Consider the following 25,192-nt stretch of genomic DNA (forward strand, 5'->3'; position numbering starts at 1 on the left):
TGGAAAAAGTAATTTCACAAAAACAAGGATAACCGAAGCTGAGAAGAAGACATTTGAGTGGTGATTATAATCTATATATTGGAAAACAGTTCATTTAGGCATTCAGTGACAGAAAGGTACAAAAATTTTGTTAATATAATTTAGTTAGTGTCATAACAATTTCAATTTTGAAGATAGTTTGTTTAAATTTTACATTGTCTATAGAATTTAATTAGTTTCATAAGAATTTCAATTTAAAGATAGTTTATTTTAAATTTACATTAGCTAGTTTAGATATATATGTGTGTTTTATAGTAGATCTAATAAAGATAATTTAAAAAAGTACTTACAAACTAATTCTTTGAGAACCGCGATAAAAACCCTATATATTATATTATTAAAAATACTCATTGCTCATCATTCAAACAAACAATACATCATAACAATAATATTGTTATGATGTATTGTTTGTTTGAATGATGAGCAGTGAGTATTTTTAATAATATAATATATAGGGTTTTTGTCGCGGTTCTCAAAGAATTAGTTTGTAAGTACTTTTTTTTATATATATATATATATATATATATATATATATTATATATATATATATATATATATATATATATATATATTATATATATATATATATATATATATATATATATATATACGCACCAGTGGATAGCTCCTCCTTATATAGGAAATTTACATATAATAGGTCCTCCACTGTGGTAGGTCCTCCGTATACGGAGGACTTATCGCAATCATTATAAAAGAAGTCTAAACGTCATTCTAAACCATTGAGCAAAATTTCAGATGGATGAGTTATTGCATGTTTTTGTACGTTTGAATACTTTAGTTCAATATGATCGCCACATTACTTGTTGTGTCGCCAGCGTCGGCGTATATTTCGTTACGTATATTCAAATTATAGTTTACCGACCTTAGTTCTTCCTATTTTTATATTACGGTGGTTTAGTCCTCCTCTGGAATAATGATTCGAAAACTACTTAATAGTCTTCCAATCTTTCTTTAATATTTAAAGTAATATAATATATATATTTTAACAAAAAATCTGAATCAAAGTAGACAGTTTTTTGTTCACAATAAAAGTGATGGTGAAAACGAAAAATGAATTCAAATGTAATTTATTTGTTATATTGTAAACGAATCTGATTATTTAAGGGCTATATATATATATATTATTGATAATCATTTGTAAATTTTTAACAAGGGCTAACGAAAAAAAAAAACATGTATATATGTTCGTTATAAATATTTAATTTTAATCATTATTTATATTTAAAAACAAATAATAAAAATATGAACAAAACTGAATATATAAACACAAATAAAAATACTTAACGAAAACTCAGAATATATTGCAAAAACTGAATTTCGAAAAAAACTTGACATTTAACACTTTTTATATTCATTTTGAACGAAGACCTTTATTTTGAGCCAATTTTTATTTTTTAATATATCAGGATTTTTTAAAATCAGATCTTCACATTCCGACTTTTTGGGGGGCCTCTTTTGTTTAATGTGGGTTTTAAAATACATTTTGACTACTTTCTTCTGATTTTCTGTCCACGGAACTAAAACCCTTTTTTTATTTTTTGCCTTCATATCCAATACTCCCTTTTTTTCATTATTACAACTTTCTGAACCTTTTGATTCAATAACATCATTGGTTTCATTTTTTTGTTCCCCAAATACCTCGTTATTATGTCCATCATCATCTTCCATAATGTCTTCTTCCAAATTTATCTCTATTTCTTCTAAACTTTTTCCCTTGAATTGACCTGCTTTACCTTTCTCCATTAACAGGAGCAACTTAGAGATCTTTACAGTTTGATAAATGTCATCGGGGAGTCTATATGAAGATCGATGAATTCCTAATGTGTGACCCATAAATGAAGCCAGTTGCTCCATGTCATTTTCCGACATGGTAAACAACTGGGTTAGCGTTGCTAGATGTTTTCTCAGCCTTGTACATGTAAGAGCACTAGGATTTTTAGCTCCGCATAATTTAGCATATTTTGACATTACTTCATACCCTCGAATTGGTTTATCAAATTTTGGATTAACAAAAAGGTAAATACTTGGTGTTTTTAAAAGTAAATCTCTACATTTTGTAATCATTTCTAAGTGTTCTTGTACATCCTTACTTACTAGGACGGGTACACCACGTCCCCTTTTACCTTTTATTACTATTCTTCTAAAACTTTTCATTAAAATTCTTTCGGTTTCTGAAATTGCTTCAGAAAATTCTTCATAACATTGATTATCTTTAGCGCTAATGTAACTCTGTATGGTCATTCTTTCTAATTCACCAGGGCGCCTTCTATTTAATAAGATAAGTCGGCAATATATAGTTTCTAACAGAAACACGTAAGAATTAATATCATTATTATTTTTCTGTAATTTATCACAAGATTCATTTGCCCTTCGCACGAGATAGTTTTTCAATAGCATAAGGTCACTTGCTAGTGGTATTAACGTCACTTTGTTCCATTTTTTCATGTCTAAATCATTTGCAGCTTGACTGGAAATATCATATTTCCAATTTCCTTCTATTATTTGTATTAAAGATTTTAAGTCAGCTTTAGCGCTGGCACTTCTAACTGTAAACTCAGACTTTTTCGCATTAAGCATAAGTGCTATATCACAACACTGTTTTAATGTAGTGCCAATATTTTTAGCAAATGATGGAGCTTTAAAAGTTTTGCTCTCGTTATCATATTTTGAAACTATTTTAGTAGCAAAAACTAAAGAATCGTAATATTCTGGTTTCAACGAGTCAAAAAGCGTTTTGATTGAGGAACTATTTTTTCTTAGTTCGATAACAATTTTAGCTCATCATCATCATATAACGGGGGTCCTACGGCGATTGCCGCTTCCCGCATTTCAGCCTCCATCTTTTCCTATCTCTCCAATCTCCCTCTTCTAAGCCTCTAGATTGCATTGTTTTTGTAATTTCTCTTCTCCAGGAATTTGGTGGTCTTCCCCTTTTCCTTCTTTCTGGCGGAACATACATTAAGGCTTTCTTTGGCCACCGCTCCTCCTCCATTCTCATCACGTGACCATACCATTGTAACTGCCTTCCTTGTATTCTATCTGAAAGAGTATCTCTAATTCCTGTACGGTTTCGTATTTCCTCATTCCTGATTCTTTCCATTCTCGATACTCGACATGACCTTCTAAGATAATCCATTTCCACAACGTCTACTTTATCTCGTTCATTCTTTGTCATCGTCCAACATTCGGCACCATATGTGGTAATTGGTTCTACAATTGCTCTGTATACGCGAAGTTTGGTATGCATCTTTATTTTATTAGACCACAGTAATGAATTCAGTATTCGGATGCATTTTTTCCCTTGGGTTATTCGGTTTTGTACATCTATCTTAACTCTGCCATCTGCTGATATGATGCTTCCTAGATATTTATACTGGTTGCAGCCTTTTATGACTGCGTTTTCAAGCCTCAGATCTGTGGTATTTCCTCCAATTTTTAAATATTCTGTTTTGCTTATATTTACAGTAAGCCCCCATTTGGCATATTCCTCAAATAATTTTCGATTCATATAATTTATATCTTCCTCATCGGTTGCAACCACCAGCTGATCATCTGCAAACAACAATGTATACAGAGTTTCTTGTCCCACTTCGATGCCCATAAATCTACATTTATTTCTCCAATTCCTCAATGCTTCTTGGACGTATATTTTAAAGAGTGTCGGTGACAAACAGCATCCTTGCTTTAGGCCTTTAGTGACTTTAAATTCATTTGAGGTTCTGGTTCCAATTTTTACACAACTAACTGCATTTTCGTACAATTTATATATCGCTCGGATATACGTCGAATCCAATCCGGACCTTTTGAGGACCTCAAACATTTTCTTTAACGGGACACTATCATATGCTTTCTCAATTGCTTTCTCATTGTCTGCTCGTATTCGAGGAAAAACAGTTTCTTTTAAATAAGTGTCCAATTTAAGGTGCCTTAATAAGAAATTTTGTGCTTGTGATTGGGAATTTCTGGTTATTGAATAAGGATTACATATTTTTCTGTGGCGCCATAAGTTTTTTGCCGAATACATGCCGAAGCAGTGGTCACACGGTAGGTAGTTTGTATCTGCAGATCCTTTCCTAACTGGTTTTAAATTTGCAGAACCTAACAAATAGTTTCCCTTTTTTCTCAAAGCAAATAACAATTGCTTTCTCGTTTTACTTCTTGGAGGGTAAACCAAAATTTTTTGAACTTCTAATTCGCTTTGATGATTTCGTAGTATATGTCTAGGAAAATTTAATACAACTGATTCACAAAAGTAACAAAAAACAGATTTTTTTAAAGACTTCGTATTTATATTGCAAGTTTCTTCCACATGTTGATGGATATTTAGGCTGACAGAAGACGAAGGTGAATTAGATTGTTCCTAAAAAGTATGTGCTTTGAATTATATTGCTTATTTGAAATAAACTTACCTCAATATTTAACTCATCTTTGTTAACTTGTTTTGGACAAAAGTGGGAAGAAAAATTATTTATTTCTGGAGAACCTGAAGACTTTTCCTAAAAACCCAATTAAATAAATATTATATTTTTTCTGTTATCCATTTCAATATTACAGAGTACACAACACATTTTATTCTTTTAAAAGTTTTATTGCACTTACTGAAGAATCATCGAAGGGAACATAATTGGAATCTAACATTTCATCAGAAGCTGGTGATGGAGTTTCTAAGTCTGGAGAATCTGTGTTATCTTTATCACTTTCTTCAGGTGTGAAGATACTGTCAGGTGAACCATAAAATTGAGGGGAACTTAAGGATATTTCCTAAAATTATTTTTCATAGTAAAAAGTGACTGAAGTAGGGAAATACAGTAGGCGGTAAAATAAACAGTACTGAAATGAATATTGAAATGTATATGAATATCTATATATTTAGTATACATGATATAGCCTTACCAACATTATTCATGACGACGTTTCCGATAAAATAGATGTTAAAGATGCCCTCTGGCACTAAAAAAATCTAATTGGAGTTTGTTATTCCGGAATGTCAGACATTGTATCGGTCTGCCTCCATCAGCATTCCCCATATGTACGTATCATGTGGTGTTAGTTAGGTTAGGCCTGATAATTGCGATGGATATGGAAAATCACTGAACAGTATTCGAAGAGACTCACTGACCGTGTGACAGATTGCCCGTCCTGCTAAAACTATTGTCGATTTTAAGCTTTTTGGACCGATTTCTCGACCTTTTCCGTATGATCAAAAATAGTACTCCACGATAAAAAAATTTTCTGCAAAACTAAGAACCATCCTGAAGCACCTAAAATTAGTATGGCATTCACATAAGTTATAACGTCGTTCAGAAATCACTTAATACGTTTCGGCGCATGACACATACAAATCTGAGGCATACGCATTTTAGTACTGTTTATTTTGCCGCATACCGTTCATATTTGAGAATAAAATGCTCTTAAATGTTAAACTTACGGAAGAAATGTCAGATGCATTAGAATTTTCAATCGGTAATATTTCATTAGCGGTTTTTTTACCAACTTTATACTGATCTTCATCTTTGTTATGTTGTTCTTGTAGTGTAAAATTACAAGGGAGTATATTTTCTTTAGATCCACTATAAAATCGAGAGCTTTTGATCTACAAAATATTTTTTTTATTTAAGTATAAGCAATGTTTTTTTAAAAATCTAACTGGAACTTACCGAAAGAATTTCAGTTGAATTTACTTTCTCGCTTACTGATTGGTTAATTTTTACGGGACTTAACGCTCTGTTACAAAAACGAATTGGTTTCATCCTAAAAATATACTGGTGATATAATATCTAAGTATTGTTTAACTGAGTGGGCAAAAATTTGAACCCTACTTTTTTTATACTCTTATACTTTTATACAAAATTTTTATGCTCGTATTGATGTTTTGGGGTCCCGGCCTGCTTGATCTGAAAATAATTTCAAGCACATGTTTACTTTTTAAAATTCAAGTTGTCCGTGACAGTTGAGAAAAAAAAATTTCATTTCGGTCAATAATACGGCAAAATTATATTAATAAAAGTTTTTCAAAATATGAAATTATGTCAAAATACAAAATTTCACAAAAATCGGATCAATTTCACTAAATCAGATACACTTGGTATTATAAAAAAACTATCCAACGGATTTTTTGCCGTAATCTATGCAACATTTAAATAAACAAAAAAATGATATCGTTGACAGAATAGAAGGCATAAAATTATCACCGATAAAATGAAACTTGCTAAGCAGGCAATTTTACGTGTAAATGAATCATTTTCTTGAATTTACGACTCTATTCTGACCTGAATCGAATTTTTTTTTATCTAAATTGACATCTTAATATTATTTTTATCTTGAAAAAAAAAAGTATATCTACTAAAATAAATAAATTATTTTCAAACTCTTTCAAACTAGTTTAACAAACAGTTTGAATTTTCAAAGCCTTAACCATTGACCAGTTTGACTTGACTTGAATTATTTGCCAAAGTTTGACAGAGTACGCCATGATAAGCTAAGCGATATTCTTGAAAGAGAGGACATAGATAATAAAGATCTGCGAATAATTCTCAATATAAATATATTGGAATCAGGAAAATATCATAAAAATAGAAAATAAGACATCACAGGCAATAGAAATACGTAGAGGAGTATGACAGGGAGGCATCTTGTCACCGCTGCTATGTAATGTTTATAGTGAAAGCATCTGCCAGAAACCCCTTTTGCAAGCAAACGAATGAATCGTAATCAGTGGAGAGGTTATAAATAATATTGAATACGCGGATGACACTGTATTAGTTGCAAGAACAGTAGAAGAATTACAACGATTACTTATAAACATAAATATTGCTTGCAACAATTATGGCATAAATATCAATATAAAAAAAACAAGTAGGTATATGGTCTTCAGTGAAAACATGACACAACCAGCATATATTAGTATAAACAGCATTCAAATTGAAAAAGTATCAAGTTACAAATACTTGGGAACTTATTAAGAAGGAAAGGAAAAGACCCAGAAATTTTTACCAACGATAAAATGAAGCAAAGAATATTTGGGTCACCTAATGAAAGGACATAAATACGCATTACTTCAAAATATAATTCAAGGAAAAATAAAAGGAAAACGGAATCTGGACCGTAAAAGGATGGTTGCGGAATTTGAGAGAGTTTTTTGGCTGCACCACTAATGAACTCTTTAGGTCAGCTGTAAACAAGGTCAGGATAGCCTTGATGATTTCCAATCTCCGATAGGAGTGACACAGGAAGAAAAATTATTTGTCAGAAGGATTGACTTGAGTTTGACTGGAAATTAAGTCAAACTCAAGTCAATTTCAAACATTCAAGTCAAACTTGTGCAACTCTAACCAGCCGAGACGCCAAAATATCAAAACGAGATTCAAAAATGTTTGATCCATTACATGTATAGTTAAATCAATCCCTTGATACACTGTATAATATGTGTTTATAAATGTAGTTCAGATATATTTGTAAAGTGTACAAAAATATCTGATGTGTAATGTGGAGAAGACAGAAAATATATTATTTTGCATAATTATCTAGTAGTTTTGTTCAATCCAACTACCTATTAAATTGAAACAATATTAAATTGTATTTATTACCCGTTCTGTAACAAAATAAAAATTATATAAGTACATACCTAGAGTTTCCAGTGCACTACACGTGTAATATGAATAAAGAATATTTTATCACTGCAAAACAAAACATTAGAAATCGTTAGGCTTACAGATTTTTTCGCGCCAAATATACTCTAATATATTATTTGGTTTACGTATCCACCGTCGTTTAGTCTCTGATTTATATTTGGAGGAGTAAACCACTGTAATGTAGTTTTGACGTATATTTTGAATAGCAGAAAGATTTATATTGTTAATTTAATATACATTGGAGGAGGTATGTATAGTAATTTTAGATGGAAGACCAATTGATTTTAATTTGGTAATTGTATAAAAAATTATAATGTTTTTATTTTCGATACATTATAAGAATTGTAAAAAAATTAATATACACGAATAATATTTTAAAGATATTCACTCCTTCTAGAAGACGACTTATAACCGCATTTTGAAAAGAGGAGCTATAGTCGGGTCGTGTAAATATATATATATATATATATATATATATATATATATATATATATATATATATATATATTATTTATATATATATATAATATATATATATATATATATATATATATATATATATATATATATATATATATATATATATATATATATATATATATATATATATTATAGTTCACTGGTTACATTTTAGGAGAGTTTGTAGAACTTTTCAGTGTTAGAAGAACTTTTTTGTAGTTTTCAACTAGTCAGGCTTCTAAATATCAAATAGTGATATAAGTAGTATTGAAATTTATACTGACTAGTATTTTGAACATTGTTTTTGTTTCAGAAAAAATATGAAATTATAAAAAAATATTACTATTAATCCCAAAGATGCAGAGAAACTGTTATATATAAGAGTTTAGAAGATGACGACACTTTGGCTCAGGAAATTGACCAGTGTAACGAAGTTCAACTTACGTTGCATTATCCAAGTGACGCAAATGATTTCGACAGAAATGATACCGGAAGTGAAAAGGGAGACCAGTTAACCCTTTATCGGGATTTGTAACCGTATGGTTGTACTGATTTCAAAGTACCCTGCAGAACGTTCTTTACCTTTTAAATACGAATGAACGATAGTACCGAGTGGTTACATTGTGAGTCGAAGAGAAGGTAACAGTCGTGAAACACAGAGTTGAAAATAACTGCTCGTTTCATCAATTTGTTTTGCGGTCACAGGTGACGTTTGAGGTTATGGTAAACACAGATTGCAGAAAGTGTTGTTTTAGGTAAGTTTATTTACGATTTGAAAGATTTTATTATTTAGACTTATTCCAGACTACTATTTAATGTTTCTTCAATTATGTACATACATTATTTGTAGTATTTGATATTGAATTGCATCTGAAAATCAAATGTATCCATCTGGTTGCTTTGCCCCATAACGATTTTTTAATTTTCAGTAAATATGGATATGGAAAATTTGTTGACAGAAATACCAACTCGCTGTTTTTACGGAAAAAATAAGTGTAGATTGCCGCCAGTAGATCCTATCATATCTGATGGGTCTCATACTTCTGATGACGAAGAGTCTGTTTTGAAATATATACAGAAACCGGTATCACTTCAGTTGACAGATAAAATATGGTTTTATATCGTTGTCGAATACAATCTGATAAAATATCTTTTACAGATGACAGTGATTTTGATCGTAGCATATTAGAACACGATAAACACATTCAAGAATATAACATTGCTGATATCGAACCTACCCCAGGCAGCCCGAGCGAACCGCCATGCAAAAAAAAAGTCCAAACCTACATATAATTGGTTGAAAGAAGATATAAAAGCTGTAGAAAATAGAGAAAGTTTTATTGAAAATGCTTATGAAGAACTATTATCCCCACTCGAATATTTCACGAAATTTTTTTCATTTGATCTTTTTTCTAAAATAGTAGAGCAAACAAATCTTTACAGTACTCATGAGAGGGGAGCCAGCAATAACACTAATCATAAAGAAATGATAGATTTTATTTCTATTCTTCTTCTAATGAAAATAATAAAACTACCGGCATATGAAGACTATTGGGCAGCTGGAACTAGAGTCGAACAAATTGCTAGTATTATGTCGGTAAAACGATTCAAATTACTTAGACGTTATATCCGTTTCAATGACAACACCGGCTACCAAAGACAGATTTGTCAAGATACGACTTTTCGTAATTGCTTGAGTCTCTGGATGTATACTAGATTTTATACCTTACCAAGGTTCAACTACTTTTCCCGAACTAAAAGGAACTCGCAATGAACTAATGAACCTCATAACAGCATAGTATATTTTAATAACTATTTTTCTAGCCTAGCTCTTTTTTCTTATTTGAAAAATTCAATGAAAATCTTGAGTTTAGGCACTTTACGAGCTGATAGAATTGAAGGTTGCCCAATTTACAGTGACAAAATTTTGAAAAAGCAAGGAAGGGGAACGTATGACTATAAGGCTGACAAAGAAAAAATGGTATCATCGTTATCAAATGGGTTGACAATAAATGTGTGTTTCCTGGTGGCACAGCCTATGGAGTCGAGCCAAGTTCAGTAAAAAGGCACTGCAGAACTGCTAAAATGAAAATCGGTATGTCCATCTGTAATAACAAACTACAACAAGCACATGGATGGGGTAGATACAGGCAATGCGCTAATGGATCTTTTCAAAATGCCGTGTAAAGATAAGCGATGGTATTATTCAATATTTGCCTATCTTCTGGATATAGGCATCGTAAATGCTTGGCTTTTCTATAGGAATGATTGTGAGGTTTTAAATATAACAAAAATATAAACCTTTAAAAGTTTTTCGAAAAGAGCTTGCATCCTCATTAGCTAATGCCGGGAAAGAATGTCGACGTGGTCAACCTAGCTCTTTGAATATGGTTTCAATAGAAAAAATTAAATATCCAGTTATTGCTAGACCAGATGATACGACAATAAAAGATTGTGTTGGCCATTGGCCTGTCCATACAACGAAAGGGATGTGTGGATACTGTCAAAAGGGTACAAGTCGATTTCAGTGTGAAAAATGTAATGCTAGACTTTGTATCACAGATAAAAAAATTGTTTTGTGTCATTTCATAAGTAAGTAAGTTATGTCTTACAACATAACCATGAATGGTCGATGTGACCATATGGTTACATTATGAAACTTTTTTATTTGGAATATATTTGTGATAAATCAAATGTTTTTACGATATTTTGTCCCTTCTAACACCCCAGTCAAATTTTCAAATTTGTCATTTCCTGGCTTGTGGCTCCAAAACTTGCGGCAATGGTTCGGATTTTCATCTGCTGAACTAATCAGATCTGCTGTAAAGAAAGTCAGAATAACCATGTTGATTGCCAACGTTCGGGACGGACAAGGCACATGAAGAAGAAGAAGTCATTTCCTGTGAGGTCAGTAACTCCTCAAAATATTCAGCCCATGTTTCTAACTATCCGGAAGTATCATCTATCGATGCTCTTTCCTTAATTTTGGATTCAGTTTTATACATTTATTACATTACCTGTTATAATATTCTATACATACACATTTCTAAACAAACAAAAAACTTTTAAACTGTAACTTGAAGTACAGAGTTGAGTATTTTATGTTCAGGATTGATGTTGAAAGGTAAAATTTATTTCGGCTCCATTTTTATTAGCTCTAACTTGAATCAAACATAAACTTTAGTTATTTAACTAGAGCAAACGTTTCAAAATTAAGTGCTCTTTAACCAGCTCCATTTCCCCATCTCTTTCTATAAATTTCTATCTCATACGAACTCCCTTTTAAAAAGCTTCTATTCAGAGAATGTCTATATCCTTGAACAAGACCGACCAAAACTGTAATTTCGGCAAATTTTAACCACTCTTGCAAATCTGTGTGAACTATTAAAAGCAGCAGCAACATAAACCACGTCCATCAGGACAGGCAAAATCATGGGCGTACAAATAAGCAGGAAGGATACAGATTTTAATATTTTTAACTAAATAATGTATGAAATTTAAAACACTACTTTTAAATGTACATTATTTAACTTTATTCTGTAAGATAACATAATTATTTTTATTCTCCAAGTAACTAAATGATATTTAAAAACCATTTGGACCTGCCAAGTATAGCCAGGGGATACAGATAACTATCATAGCGAAAACTCTCTAGCTAGATAATCCAATTTAACATCTTTCATTTTTCTCCTCTTTTTATTTATTTATATTGTCCAATAAGAAAGGTCTATATTCCCACTTCTCCAGTCTCTTTTACATAATGTATTCTGATTAAATATTTAAAAATGATTTAAAAGATCAACAAATAATTAAAATAGACGAAGAAATAATTAATAATATACGATGCTTTGACGTAGTCGGAGATTTTAGTTGAAAATTCGGCGATCTACTGAAACTAATCAATAGTTTTGACACAAAATGCAATAATTCGGAATTTAGATAAACATCTAAATCCATAGCGACCAATAAACTGGGCATCCACTCAATCCAACTGAAATTACCTATATGGAACTAACAAACGCTGGTAAAAGATGAGGATTTAAATACCCTAGAACATTTATCAAAATTATGGCCTCTATTATACAGTAACTTATTCAATTTGAAAGTCTGTGAACAGTTTATAAGACGATATGTATGGTTTGTACTTTTGTGTGGATATGAAACTTGGACTTTGAACAAATAACATGAATAAAATCTGTTTGTATAGAACAATACTTAAAATTGTTACATTGCGACGTTACTTATCGTCTTCTCGCCTTTTTGGTAGGCAATCCAACACACATCGCTTTATATTAGTGTTCATGCATAAATCAGAATTTCGAAAATTGTATCGGAAACCAATACGTAGTCACTGGACAACTCAAATGTCGAGATTTATTATCCAATCAATTTTTTGAAGAATAAAGACATAACTTAGGTTGATAAGGCGAAACTAAGGGGGAGAATTCAATCTTTATTTAAGTTTATGTTATTTTTTATATTGAGAAGAAAGATCCTTATTAGCTACGATTTGACTCTGAATGATGTCGCGGATCCACAAGCAACGTTTACCACCTACTTTCCTTCCACAGTGGCAACAGGTTTCAACTCAACAGCATCTTCACAGTCCTTTCCTAAACCAAATCGTCCATAGTCTTTTCTAGCTATTGCGTGAACCTTACCATCTAAATCCAAAGCTATGGTATGGTGCTGCCCACTGCTGACTGTATGCCAGTTGTATCTGGAAAAGTCTTTTGAAAGTGTCGGCACACAATCGATTGCGATTTTTAGTTGTTAAAATAACGGTTTTAAATCAGGATATCAATAACAAAAAAACATTGTTTACATGTGCACTTAACACGTGAAATTGGGTATACTTTGCACCGCCAATTTGCAAGTGGTGCAAAGTATCCTCAAGAGTAAAAGGTTAATAGGAAAATGGTTTTTAGGAAATGCCCAGACGTTATAAAAGGAAACTGGGATCTCGCAAATATGCAGACTACTCAGAAGAAGATTTGAAAGCAAGTCTGTCAACAATAAAAGATGGCATGAGTACAAGAATTGCCGCTGAATCCTTTAACATCCCAAGAAAAACTATTTTTTACAAATTAAAAGGAGTACACGCTGGAAAACCTGGATATCCATCAATATTTTCTTATGAAGAGGAAAAGTGCTTCGTACAATGCATTAATAGCCTTAGTGATGCTGGGTTTCCTGTTACTGGAATAGAATTACGACAAATAATCAAGACTCATTTAAATGGCCAAGTAAAAAAAATAACTCGCTTTAGGGGTAATACTCTTGGTATGGATTGGGTCAAATCATTTTCAAGTCGTCATAAGGACCTTACTGCAAGGATAGCCTTAAACATAAAAGGAAGTAGAGCAGCACTCAATGCTAACCAAATGGCTTTATACATACAAAATTTAAAACAAAAATTAACTGGTGTGGAGCCACATGCTATTTTTAATTATGACGAGACGAACTTAACAGATGATCCCGGACAAAAAAAGGTATTATGTAACGAATGAACTGAACGAATTTGTAACTCTTCAAAAAGTAGCATTTCTCTCATGATGTGTGGAAATGCAGCTGGCGAGCTACTACCTCCTTATGTGGTGTACAAATCCAAGCATTTGTGGGACACCTGGACTGAAAATGGCCCCTTTGGTACGCGTTATGCAAATACTACATCTGGTTGGTTCGAATCACAGACATTTGCAAATTGGTTTAACACTATTCTATTGCCCAGGCTTAAAAAAATTCAGGAAACGAAGGTCGTTTTAGGAGACAATTTGTCTTCTCATAATATTGTTGAAGTCCTGGATTTTTGTCGAAAACACGACATTCATTTTATATGTTTGCCTCCGAATAGCACCCACGTTACACAACCTCTAGATGTTGCATTATTTGCCATAATGAAAAAGGCCTGGAGGGAAATTTTATCTAAATATAAGGAAACTCATGTGGGGAGTAGATCAAATGTACCTGAGAAACAGCATTTTCCAACGCTTTTACGATCATTAATTGAAAAGATACAAAAGAATAGCGATGAAATATTAAAGTCGGGATTTAGGAAATGTGGTATCGTTCCTTGTGATATAACACCGCTCTTGGAGCGGTTAAAAACAACTCAGCAATCTAGTGTGATAACTGATAGTCTTTCAACAAATAATAATAAATCAAGTTTGTCAGATATCGAAAACACTTTCATTCGATATTTAGAAGATAAAAGATCGGAAGCCATCCAATTTAAGACACGTGGGAAGAAAAAGAAAATAAATGTTCCAGCAAGACAAAGTATTGCCCATTCTGAAATTAGGTTAGATGATTCAGAGAACGATATTGCTTTGGACGAAGACTTTCCACTAGGCAGGGATTGACCAGATGATGAAATAAATGAGCTGCAAGAGATGGAAAAAGAAAGCGAATTTAATGAAAAACTCGCCTCAGGTTCTTTTGGAACAAATATTGCCGAAAAAGTTAAAAACTCTGCATTAGATCATGTTAAAAAAATATTGGTGAGTACGTTTTATTTGTCTATGAAGACCATGTTTACCCTGGAGTCATAACAGCAATAGAAAATGACGGAGCGATGATCAACGCCATGTCAAAATCGTTAAAGTTTTGGAAATGGCCAGAAAGACGCGAAGAAATATGGTATTCGTGGGACAGTGTAATTGGCGTCATATATCCTCCCAAGAAAATTTCCTGACGAGGATTTTACATTGTTGCAGAATGCGAAACATTGTGGTGGGATTAGATTAAAAGTTTGTATTTTCACTATTGTACTTATAATAAAGTTTGTTCATTTAAAACGTAGCAATGTTCTTTCCCGTTAGGCTTCTTTCATAAATGTAGGTAGGTTTATATTAAAAAAACTGGCCCGACCAACATTTTTTTGCATTAAATGGTGCAAAGTTTAAAATCAGATAGGATTACTATGCACCAGCAAGCATTTCGTAGCCAAATATTATTAAAGTATCAAGTGGTGCAAAGTATGACTCTTCTAGGGTTTACTTTGCACCACTAATAAAATTAGGATAATCTCTTAATTATGCAATATAACTAAAAAACAGCTATAGTAAGAGCTATATTACGACCTGTTGAATAGATATTTATAATAAAAAGGTCAGATCTTCTTTCGAGTAACGTTATATCCACTCTAAGAAAATAAAACTAAAAATTATGCTTCAAAGTACCCCGTTTTACGGTATATTTTTTGTTTTATCTACTAGTACGTATTTTTTTGCCTATTCATGCCTAACTATTAACATGACATATGTTTTTCTGTTTACTACATTAAATATGTTGCTTTATGTATTTCTCTTTGCTTGAAAATGCCTAACGAACATTACAAGTTTGTTTTTATTTAATTTAAGTTTTTTATTTATTCTGTTCCTATAGACTATATGTTTCGAATTTCCACTAAAATTATTATGTAACACTAAAATTAAAATATATTGAATTTTTGATTTAATAATTTACATGTAAAGAGTTGCAGTCCCTCGGGACAGAACGACAATGAACATAAGCGAATGGTCAAAGAGTTGCAAAAACGCTTGGTAATAACTCAACACATCCATCCAAAAAAGAGGCAATAAGCAATATCTAACCCACTAGACAGAATATTATGATGGAAAGCGAAAATGGTTCGCTGAAAATGGGAAACGTTTCAATAAATAAAGGAAATGGTATATACATATTCACAATCGTAATTAACATTTTTGAAATGAAACTGCACACTACAGGAATATTAATCTTAGTTTTTAAATAGTTTAATATTGCAGGCTATTATTTAAGGAATGTCACTAATATCTATTAACCGTACTAAGTACCATTCACGGAATATAAAATTCAACAAGACTATAAAATTAAACAAAATTAATAAAATAGTAAACATGAGAACTGGAAAAGCACCTGTTTCCGATAACATTTACAGTGAAATTGTAAATTTCTTAGAAGATGAAAACTTGGATCTTTTTGTAAAAATGTTTAATAATATAATACAAAACTTGAAAGGTTCCACAGGTGGCTAACATCTGCGTTTGTACTCTTCTACCTTCGCTTTTCCTTTTTTAGGGGTCGCTGTTCCTTACTTGTTGTCGCCACTCATGTCTGACCATCGTCTCTTCGTTACCTAAACATTTCTCTCTCATAAGTCCTCTGACACACAGTCTTCTCTGTTTTCCATCCTCTCCTCGGTTTTTCTCTACCTTTCATCAACTTTTAGCAGGTCTATCTTTAGCATCATCTAGGTTTCATTTTTACCTCTGACATGATCAAACCATTGCAGTCATTGTTCTTGAATCTTTTTTGAGACGATTTTTATCCTGTATCTTTTCCTAATTAAATCGTTCCTGATCCTGTCCCTTCTATTCTTACCCAACATCCAATTTTGTATATCGTTTCATTCAGCCCTTCTGCGATTTTCTTATCACAGAGTGCCCTTTCATATTGGCTTTCAGTTAAACCAACCAACCTTCTATACAATTTTTCGATCTAGTATCTCAATTTCATTATGAAGAAGCCATGAAGCCATGGTATTTAAATTCTTCTAATCGTTTTAATTTTTCCAAGCAAATTTATGTCCCCAACTATTCCTCTTCCTCATAACCACATATACTCAGTTTTCGATCTGCTAACCTTAAGTCCTCCCTCTTTAGGAGCCCTTTTCCATCCCCTTAACATTTGCTACAAAATATCAATCCTTTCCTCTACTACAGCTTTTCAAATCTTAACAGATATTCTATCAGGTCCAACAGTCAGGCCTTACTTTTCTTCACCCTATTTAATGCCTTAAGAACCTCATCTCTCCATATCCCCGGTATTGAATTCTTATTAAGGATCATCTCTCTTCTAGTTTTCTTCATTTAGCAACTTTCTAAAGTATTCATACCATCTTTGCTTTATTTTAAGATCGGTTCTTAACACTGCTCTATCTGCACTTTTATTCTGTTGCACGTTGGTCAAGTCCTTTAAAGACTTATCCCTTGCTTTAGCAATGCTGAATAACCTTTTTATCCTCTCGGGTGTTTCCATTTCTCATACAGCTGTGTACAGGCATTCTTATCAGTAGCCACGGCGTGCTTTGCTTTTCTAATTGTTATCTTGTATATATTCTTATCTTGCCCTTTTTCAGATCTCTCATACCGCTTTCTAGCCTTTAGAATCTTTTTCTCTCTAACCTTCTGTTGCACTTTATCCCTTTACTATTTCTTTCTTTACAGGAGGCAGTTTACCACATGTTTTACCTAGCACTTCCTCTCCCAATCGTATCACAACTTTACGGTTGACTTCCCTACTACTATTACTTGTCGGTTTATAATGTTCTCTGCCGTTTTTCGACTTCCAATCGCCACTTAGACCGGTTGTTCCATAGATCTTCTTTTATGGCCCTCTCTCTCAGTTCTTTATTTATTCCTTCGCTCCAACTTTTCCTCAGTCTACCTCGTTTTCCCTTTCCTTCTGGTTACCACTTTAGTATTTCTTTTGGCATTCGGTGTTCGTCCATTCTTTGTATGTGTCCGAACCAGATAAGTTGTTTTGTTGTTAGGTCATCTGTGATTGTTCGTTTGATTCCCATTATTTCTCTAATGCGTTCGTTGGTAATCCTTTCTCTTCTAGATCTTCCTGCGGCTCTTCTCCAAAAATCCATTTCCGTCGCTTTCAGCGTTGACAGTGTTCTTTCTTTCAGTGGCCATACCTCACAGCTGTATAAAGTGATACTTTTTACTATAGTCTCATATATCCTCTTTTTATTTTCTTTGCTGATGGATTGGTCCCATAAAATGGTGTTTAACATTGTGATGGCTTTTCTCCCTGACGTATTTTTCTCTCTGATGGCTTTGTCTAATGTTCCATCTTGTGAAATAGTAATACCTAGGTATTTGTAGTCACAGCAGTGCTTTATCGGAGTGTTATCGTCTAATATGAGATCTTTTTGTTCTGCTCCAATGCACAGGTATTCGGTTTTCTTTTTATTTACTTCTAGACCCCATATATCATACTCTTCAATTAATTTTCGTGCCATATAGTTTAAATGGTCATAATCTTGAGCCACTATTACTTGATCGTCTGCAAAGTTAAGCGTATATACCATAGTATTGGTGAGCGGTATCCCCATTGTCCTGCATTTTTGTTTCCATCTTTTTAAAGCACTTTCGAGGTATATTTTAAATAAAGTGGGAGACAAGCAACATCCTTGCTTTAATCCTTTTGATGTTATAAATCCTGCTGTTATTTGTGTCCCTGCTTTTTGACTTCCCACCAGGCATATATCGTATTTTTTTCTTTTTTCGAGCTTTTCCAGCACTAATATTCAAGACTCTTTCCAAATCCTTATACTTTAAGTTGCACGACTTTACTTTTTGGTGTCTTACTTGCTTTCTTTCGCCTCGCCTTTATCTCCGCATTCACTATTACCGGTCGGTGCTGACTAGCTACACACTTACTCTTTATCACTTTACAGTTGGTAACCTCTTTTAGCTAACTTCTACACTTCTAGTACAAAATCTATCTAACTTTTCTTTCCCCGCTACTATAGGTAACATACTGGTCTTCAGTTTTCATAAAGAACGTAATAATGATGGCAAATCCCATATCACTGCAAAGTTAATCACACCATTTTGCTTCATAATTTCTTCCCATTCTCAAACCTCTATGATCTCTGTTTATTTCCGTTTTTTCTTAACCAATATGTGTACTTAAATCATCTCCAATAAAAACACTTTTTATCTATAGGAATCTCCTGCATCTCGCAATCAAGGGCACTCCAAAATTCTTCCTTTTCCTCTTTTTTACACCCTTTTTGTAGGGGGTAGGCACATATGATGTTCACGTTGGTATTACCTATATTCAGTTGGACATTTTTTATTTTATCACTTCTTTGGTTACCCTTGCAAGATGTTTCTTCCACTCATTGTTCAAAATCTTACTTATTCTATTTTTACAATAACTGTTTGAATTGCTAGTATACATCTCTAAGATCTCTCGACTTATTACCTTTCCAACGAGTTTCCTGCACAATATGTACACCGGTACTCCTCTTCATGAAAGGTCTCTTTTCCTTTACCCATAATATGCGTTTTTATTTCTCGCTAAATCCAACAAGGCCAAAAAAGAGTAATAAATTGCAACTAATAAGTATGGTAAACTATTATTTAAAACAATAATACAAATTTGATTTTAAATAACACTTGTCTTGACGATCTTGTCATTTTAAAACAATTTTTAGTTCTTTCTGTCAACATCTGGTTGTTACTTCTCAGGGCGTAAGGTTCCTTTTTCTGAGCTGGAAGATTTTACGTTCCCTTAAAAAAGGTTATCCTTTATCATCCACTTATGTATGTATAGCGTTAACATGCCTTTTAGGCAGATTGCTGGATGGATAATTTCCATCGTTTTCTGTTCTTAGCTATCAGCTTCCAATCTCCGGTTCCCATCTCTCTAACATCTTCCATTACTACATCTCTTCATTTTGTTCTTGGCCTTTCTTTTTTTTGCCCCCAGGTACTCTCCAAACAATATTCGTGATTAGTATATTACCTTGCATTCTTTTGAGATGTCCGAGCCATTCTAGTCTACATTTTTTTCACCACTTTTTTTATTGTAGGGTTAGCATACAATTGGTCCACTTCTGCATTAGTTCGACTTTTCCATCATTCCTCTACTAATTTTTCACCAAATATTCTGCGAAGTGTCTTTTTTTCTCATGCTTCCAATATATTCCTCTATAGTTTGCTTTCTGTATGGTTTTGTTCATAGTCCATGTCTGGTAGCGTATAGCATAACTGTGGGTCTAACTATAGTTTTGTATATTCTTATTTTTGTATTACGAGATATATCTTTGGCCTTAATTATTTTGCTCAAGGCTCCAGCATATATGTTGTTCTTGATCAGTCTCAGGTTGATTTCAGTTTCATCCCTACATCTGATCAATAGAAGTACCTAAGTACATATATTCATACACCTTCTCGAATTCTACTACTGATCCATCCTTCACCTACAATTTAAAGGAACCCCTGGTGTTTATTTCTTTTTTGCTCGAGATTTCCATGTACTTGGATTTACTAATATTAACTTTTAGTCCCATTTTAGAGCTTTCCCAAATTAGTCTTTTTGCCATACTTGCCAGTTCTTTACCACCTCTTGCAAGGAGAACCACATCATTAGATTATGCTAAGCATTGGTGCCCTTTGGATAAAAAAGTGGCAGACTTATTTATCCCACTAATAATTTTTATCGAACTAGATTGAATAGCAAGGGTCTCCTTGGCGAACACCTTTTTTCACTTCGACTTCTTCTGAGACTGTACCGCCGCATTTCAGAGCCCAAATGGTTTATATAATTGTCATTTTTACCAATCTTACTATTTTTTCTGACACTTGAAATTCTTTTAGCGTTTCTATTTATTTGTTTCTGTCTATTGGATCGTAAGCGGCTTTGTAATCATTGAAAAGTATTTGTTCTGAAATGTTGTATTCATAGAAATCGATCAGAATTTGTTTACGCATAAAAATTTCATCGGTTATTGATCTTTCTTTGCGAGTTCATTTCTGGTAGTCTCCTAGATTCTTCTCTACATATATATTTCTAATCGTTTTTTACTTAGTATGACGAGCAAGTATTATGTATGTAACATAATACTTTTTAACCTTGTATTAGAGAAAGCCATGATGTCGGCCGAAATAAAAACAATTGCTATCGGTTCAAGGTCCCAAGCTATAACTCGCATATGCAGATGACATAGATCTCGTTGGAGAGTCCATTCTATCCACGAAAGACATCTTCAACAAGGTGGAAGGAGGAGCAACAAGTGAAGTAGGGCTGAAGATTAATGAAGAGAAGACGAAATATATGTGTATAAATATAACGACACAAAGAGACAGAATAGAACAAAATTTGAAGGTCAACACCTTTAATTTCGAAAGAGTACAACGTTTTAAGTATCTGGGAGCCGTAATCACAGCTGACAATGATGTTACTGAAGAAATAAAAGCTAGAATCCAATCTGCAAACCGCTGTCTATTCGCACTGGATAAGCTCATAAAATCAATAAATCTTATAAGAAGTCCAAAGATCAAAATCTATAAATCCATCGTCAGACCTGTAATAACATACGGATGCGAAACGTGGACTATGACCAAAGCAAATGAAGAAAAACTTAGACGCTTTGAACGAAAAATAATTGGAAAAATTTTCGGACCTTACCATGACATCACCACAAACCAGTATAATATCAGAACCAATATCGAATTAAAAGCACTCTACAATGACGCCGATATTCTCCAAGAAATTAAATCACAGCGACTAAGATGGGCAGGCTCTCGTTGTGCACAGACTGCACAACGAGAGACTTGTAAAACTGGTATAGGTGGAGATTCCCACAGGCAAAAGACCACTCGGACGTCCCAGAATGCGATGGAGAGATAACATCCAAGCAGATCTCCGGAAAATGAACATTCCATTTGACCCTAGGTTGATGGAAGACCGAACAAATTGGAAAAAAGTTGTACAGTCAGCCAAGACCCACCCAGGGTTGTAGCGCTACGTGATGATGATGATGGCGAGCACTTTACATATTACTTCTAAAATGAGCATTCCTTTATAGTTTGCGCATTTAGTTCTATCTCCATTTTTGTGTATAAGGCATTCTTGAGGCATTTCTTTGGCATCCCATACTTCTAGTATTAGCTCACAAGTTCGTTTATTAAAGCCTTTCCTCCATATTTTAAGTTCTCTGCCACAATGCTGCTCTCCCCTGCGCTTTTTTGATTTGTCATATCTTTTAATATTTCTTCTTTTATTTTTTCTTCTTATGTAGGCTTTGGTATTTCTTCTATTACTATTTAAGGTTTTACAACATAATACTTTTCTTCCGCCTTTCACATATTTGGTGTTCGTTCAGTATCAAATTTCCTTGCTTATCTTTTACATTGATCGTTCTTTCTCGATACCCAGTTTTATCACCGACTTAGTGTCTCAATAACTATGTTTGTTGTTCAAATTATTTAATTCAAGGGCCATCAGACCTCATTACGTGGCTAATTTCAACTTCTTTATAGACATAATTATTAACCATATTTTTAATTCAACAGTCAAAATTAAACCCTTTTGTCTTAGTTTTTAAGTGGTTATGTGTGAGTTTTTATAATTTGATTTATTTCATTAAAAAAAATTTATAAATCCATTTTGAAAATAAAATTTTATACCATTTTAGAAGTTTTTTTAAATAACAATGCTCTACTTATTATTGACGGCCAAAATTTTGGACTTGCATATAACTATAAATATCTTGAATCGTTAATAGATAAGAGTAATTAAATAAAGATACAAGAGCTGCAATACTTTGGCCACCTGGTGAGAGAATCAAAATAGCAGCTTCTGCAAAATATCATGCAGGGAAAGATTTTAGAAAAGCATAGCGTTTAAGGAGACGAAGAACAGTGCTGCACAATTTGGGAGAATGGTTTACTTTCTCATCTAACCAGCTTTTTAGAGCAGCAGTAAACTGAGTTAAAAAAATCATGATGATCATCAACCTTGGAAAAAAGACAGAGAGAAGACTTGAAAAAAGGTTACTTACTCCTGTATTCACAATAATTCTTATTACAAAATACAATTTTATTAAACACTCGTTAACGACTAACTCAGAAAAAATTACTTTATCGATAATTTAAAGATGGCCGCTCTCATTTAATGTAACTTGTGAACATTCTTCTTTACTTCAACTTGGAATAAAACATTTAAAAACTAAAATTCTACACATAAATGTGTATTAATTTGAATTCTGAAAGAAGTAAAATTATTACATAAAAAGTGTACTAAATTACTCCCAAATGATTTATAGCCCCCACATTAACAGCTAATACATTTCTCCTCCTACATTCAGGGCATTTTCGTCTTTATTAAAGGGATAAATTTAATTAAAAAAATAAAAAATGGAGAATAACGACCTTCACGAGTTCGCTTAATAAGATTGATTTTCTGAATGGAAGTCAATGAATACATTTGCAGAGTTTCCCTGGTATTCTTCCTGTCAAACATTTTTAATTCCGAACGATTTGCCGGCATTGGTCCATTAATCTGTTTTCACTCACGAACTTTGTGACAATTGCTCTACTAATGAAAGCAGGGAGTGTTGTCACCATGGACGACGCGTCACAGGATTTTAATTTTGTTTCTAGAAACTAAAGTTTTTACTAGATATTTAGAATTACATTACTTTATATTTGAATTATATTTTATTTTACGATACTTATTTATTGGTACAATATGAGTGAATTAAAATCAGGACATCTGCTACATTCCATTGGAGAAAACGATAAGGCAGTTGGCGGTGTAGGCTTTCTCGTGCACAAGAAACACCTAGATAAAATTATAAAAATAGAGAGTGTAAGCTCAAGAGTTGTGTACCTCATATTAAAACTAAACGAGTGACGCTCTATTAAAATTATCCAGGTATATGCACCCACGACGAGCCATAGCGATGAAGAAATCGAAAACTTTTATGAAGATATAAATAGAGCTATAGAAAAAGATAAAACCCACCACCTAATCTTAATGGGCGATTTTAACGCTAAACTTGGATTCAAAGAAGATAACGCAAAAGTGGCTATGGGCTCATTTGGATACGGTGAGCGAAATGATAGATGAGGTGTGCTACTACATTTTTTGTTGCATCATCAGCTCTATGTGATGAACACATTTTTCAAAAAGAACCAACAACGTAAGTGGATGTGGGCTAGTCCAGATGGCATAACAAAAAACGAAATTGATTTCATCATCACAAATAGAAAAAAATATTGTCCAAGATGTTACAGTAATTAATAAAATCACTGTTGGGAGTGACCATCGGTTGGTTAGAGCAAAAATAATGATCAACATTAGACAAGAGAGGACAGCAATGATAACAGAGAGGCATTCTAATAAATGGAAATCGATAGAAGATAGAGTAGCTTATCAGAATCTCATAACCTCAGAACTGAAAGAAGTAGAACATCTAAATGAAAATGCATTAGATATAGAGGTGACAAACATGCGAATAAAGAGTGCGATTCGAAACGCTCATAGAAAATATAAGGAAAAAGAAAAAAACAAGATGGAAAAACTCACTCAAGCTACTAAAGATCTTATAAACAAAAGAAGAGAATTGAAAGACAAATACACAGATAATTTTATAACACTTAGACAGTTAAACAAAGATATCACAAAATCCATTCGAAAAGATGTTAGAAATTACAACACTGATTACATAACTCAAGCCATTGATAAAAATAAAAGTTTAAAACTTCTGCGCCGACAAATGACTGAAGGATCAATATTTGTAAACTTGTAAATAAAAAAGGAGAAACTACAACAAATAAAGAAGATATTTTAAAAATTGCTCAAGATTTTTACTCAGAATTGTATAAGCAAGAAGAACTTCCAGATCCTGATCAAAATCAAATACCAAAAGTTCAAAATTTAGGCTCAGAAGACATCCCAGATATCACAACAGAGGAATTAAAATCAGCTCTCTCGGAGATGAAAAACAATAAATCACCTGGAGAAGATGGGATAGTCATTAAACAAATCAAAGAAGGAGGAGGAACGTTAGTAAATGTGTTGAAAAAGATGTTCAATACTTGTTTGACAAGAGACGTAACTCCCTCCCAGTGGCATAATGCAATAATAACCATAATGCACAAAAAAGGTGACATTTCAGACCTAAAGAACTACAGACCTATTAGTTTGCTCTCCCATACATACAAACTATTCATGAAGATAATAACAAAACAGCTTGTGAACAAACTGGATAGTTAACAACCTTGTGAACAGGCTGGGTTCCGCTCCAGATACGAAACAAATGATCATCTACAAGTTATAAAAACGCTAATAGAAAAGTGTACAGAGTATAACAAGCCTATCTTTCTTATATTCGTAGATTATGAAAAGGCGTTTGATACTATAGATCATCATAAAATGCTTCGAGCATTGGCTGACTGCCGCATTGACTACCGATATATCGCATTGATTAAAAGTATTTACGAAACTGGTACAGCTTGGGTCCGCCTTCATAA

This window comes from Diabrotica undecimpunctata, chromosome 5, assembly GCF_040954645.1.
Source record: "Diabrotica undecimpunctata isolate CICGRU chromosome 5, icDiaUnde3, whole genome shotgun sequence".
NCBI lineage: Eukaryota > Metazoa > Arthropoda > Insecta > Coleoptera > Chrysomelidae > Diabrotica > Diabrotica undecimpunctata.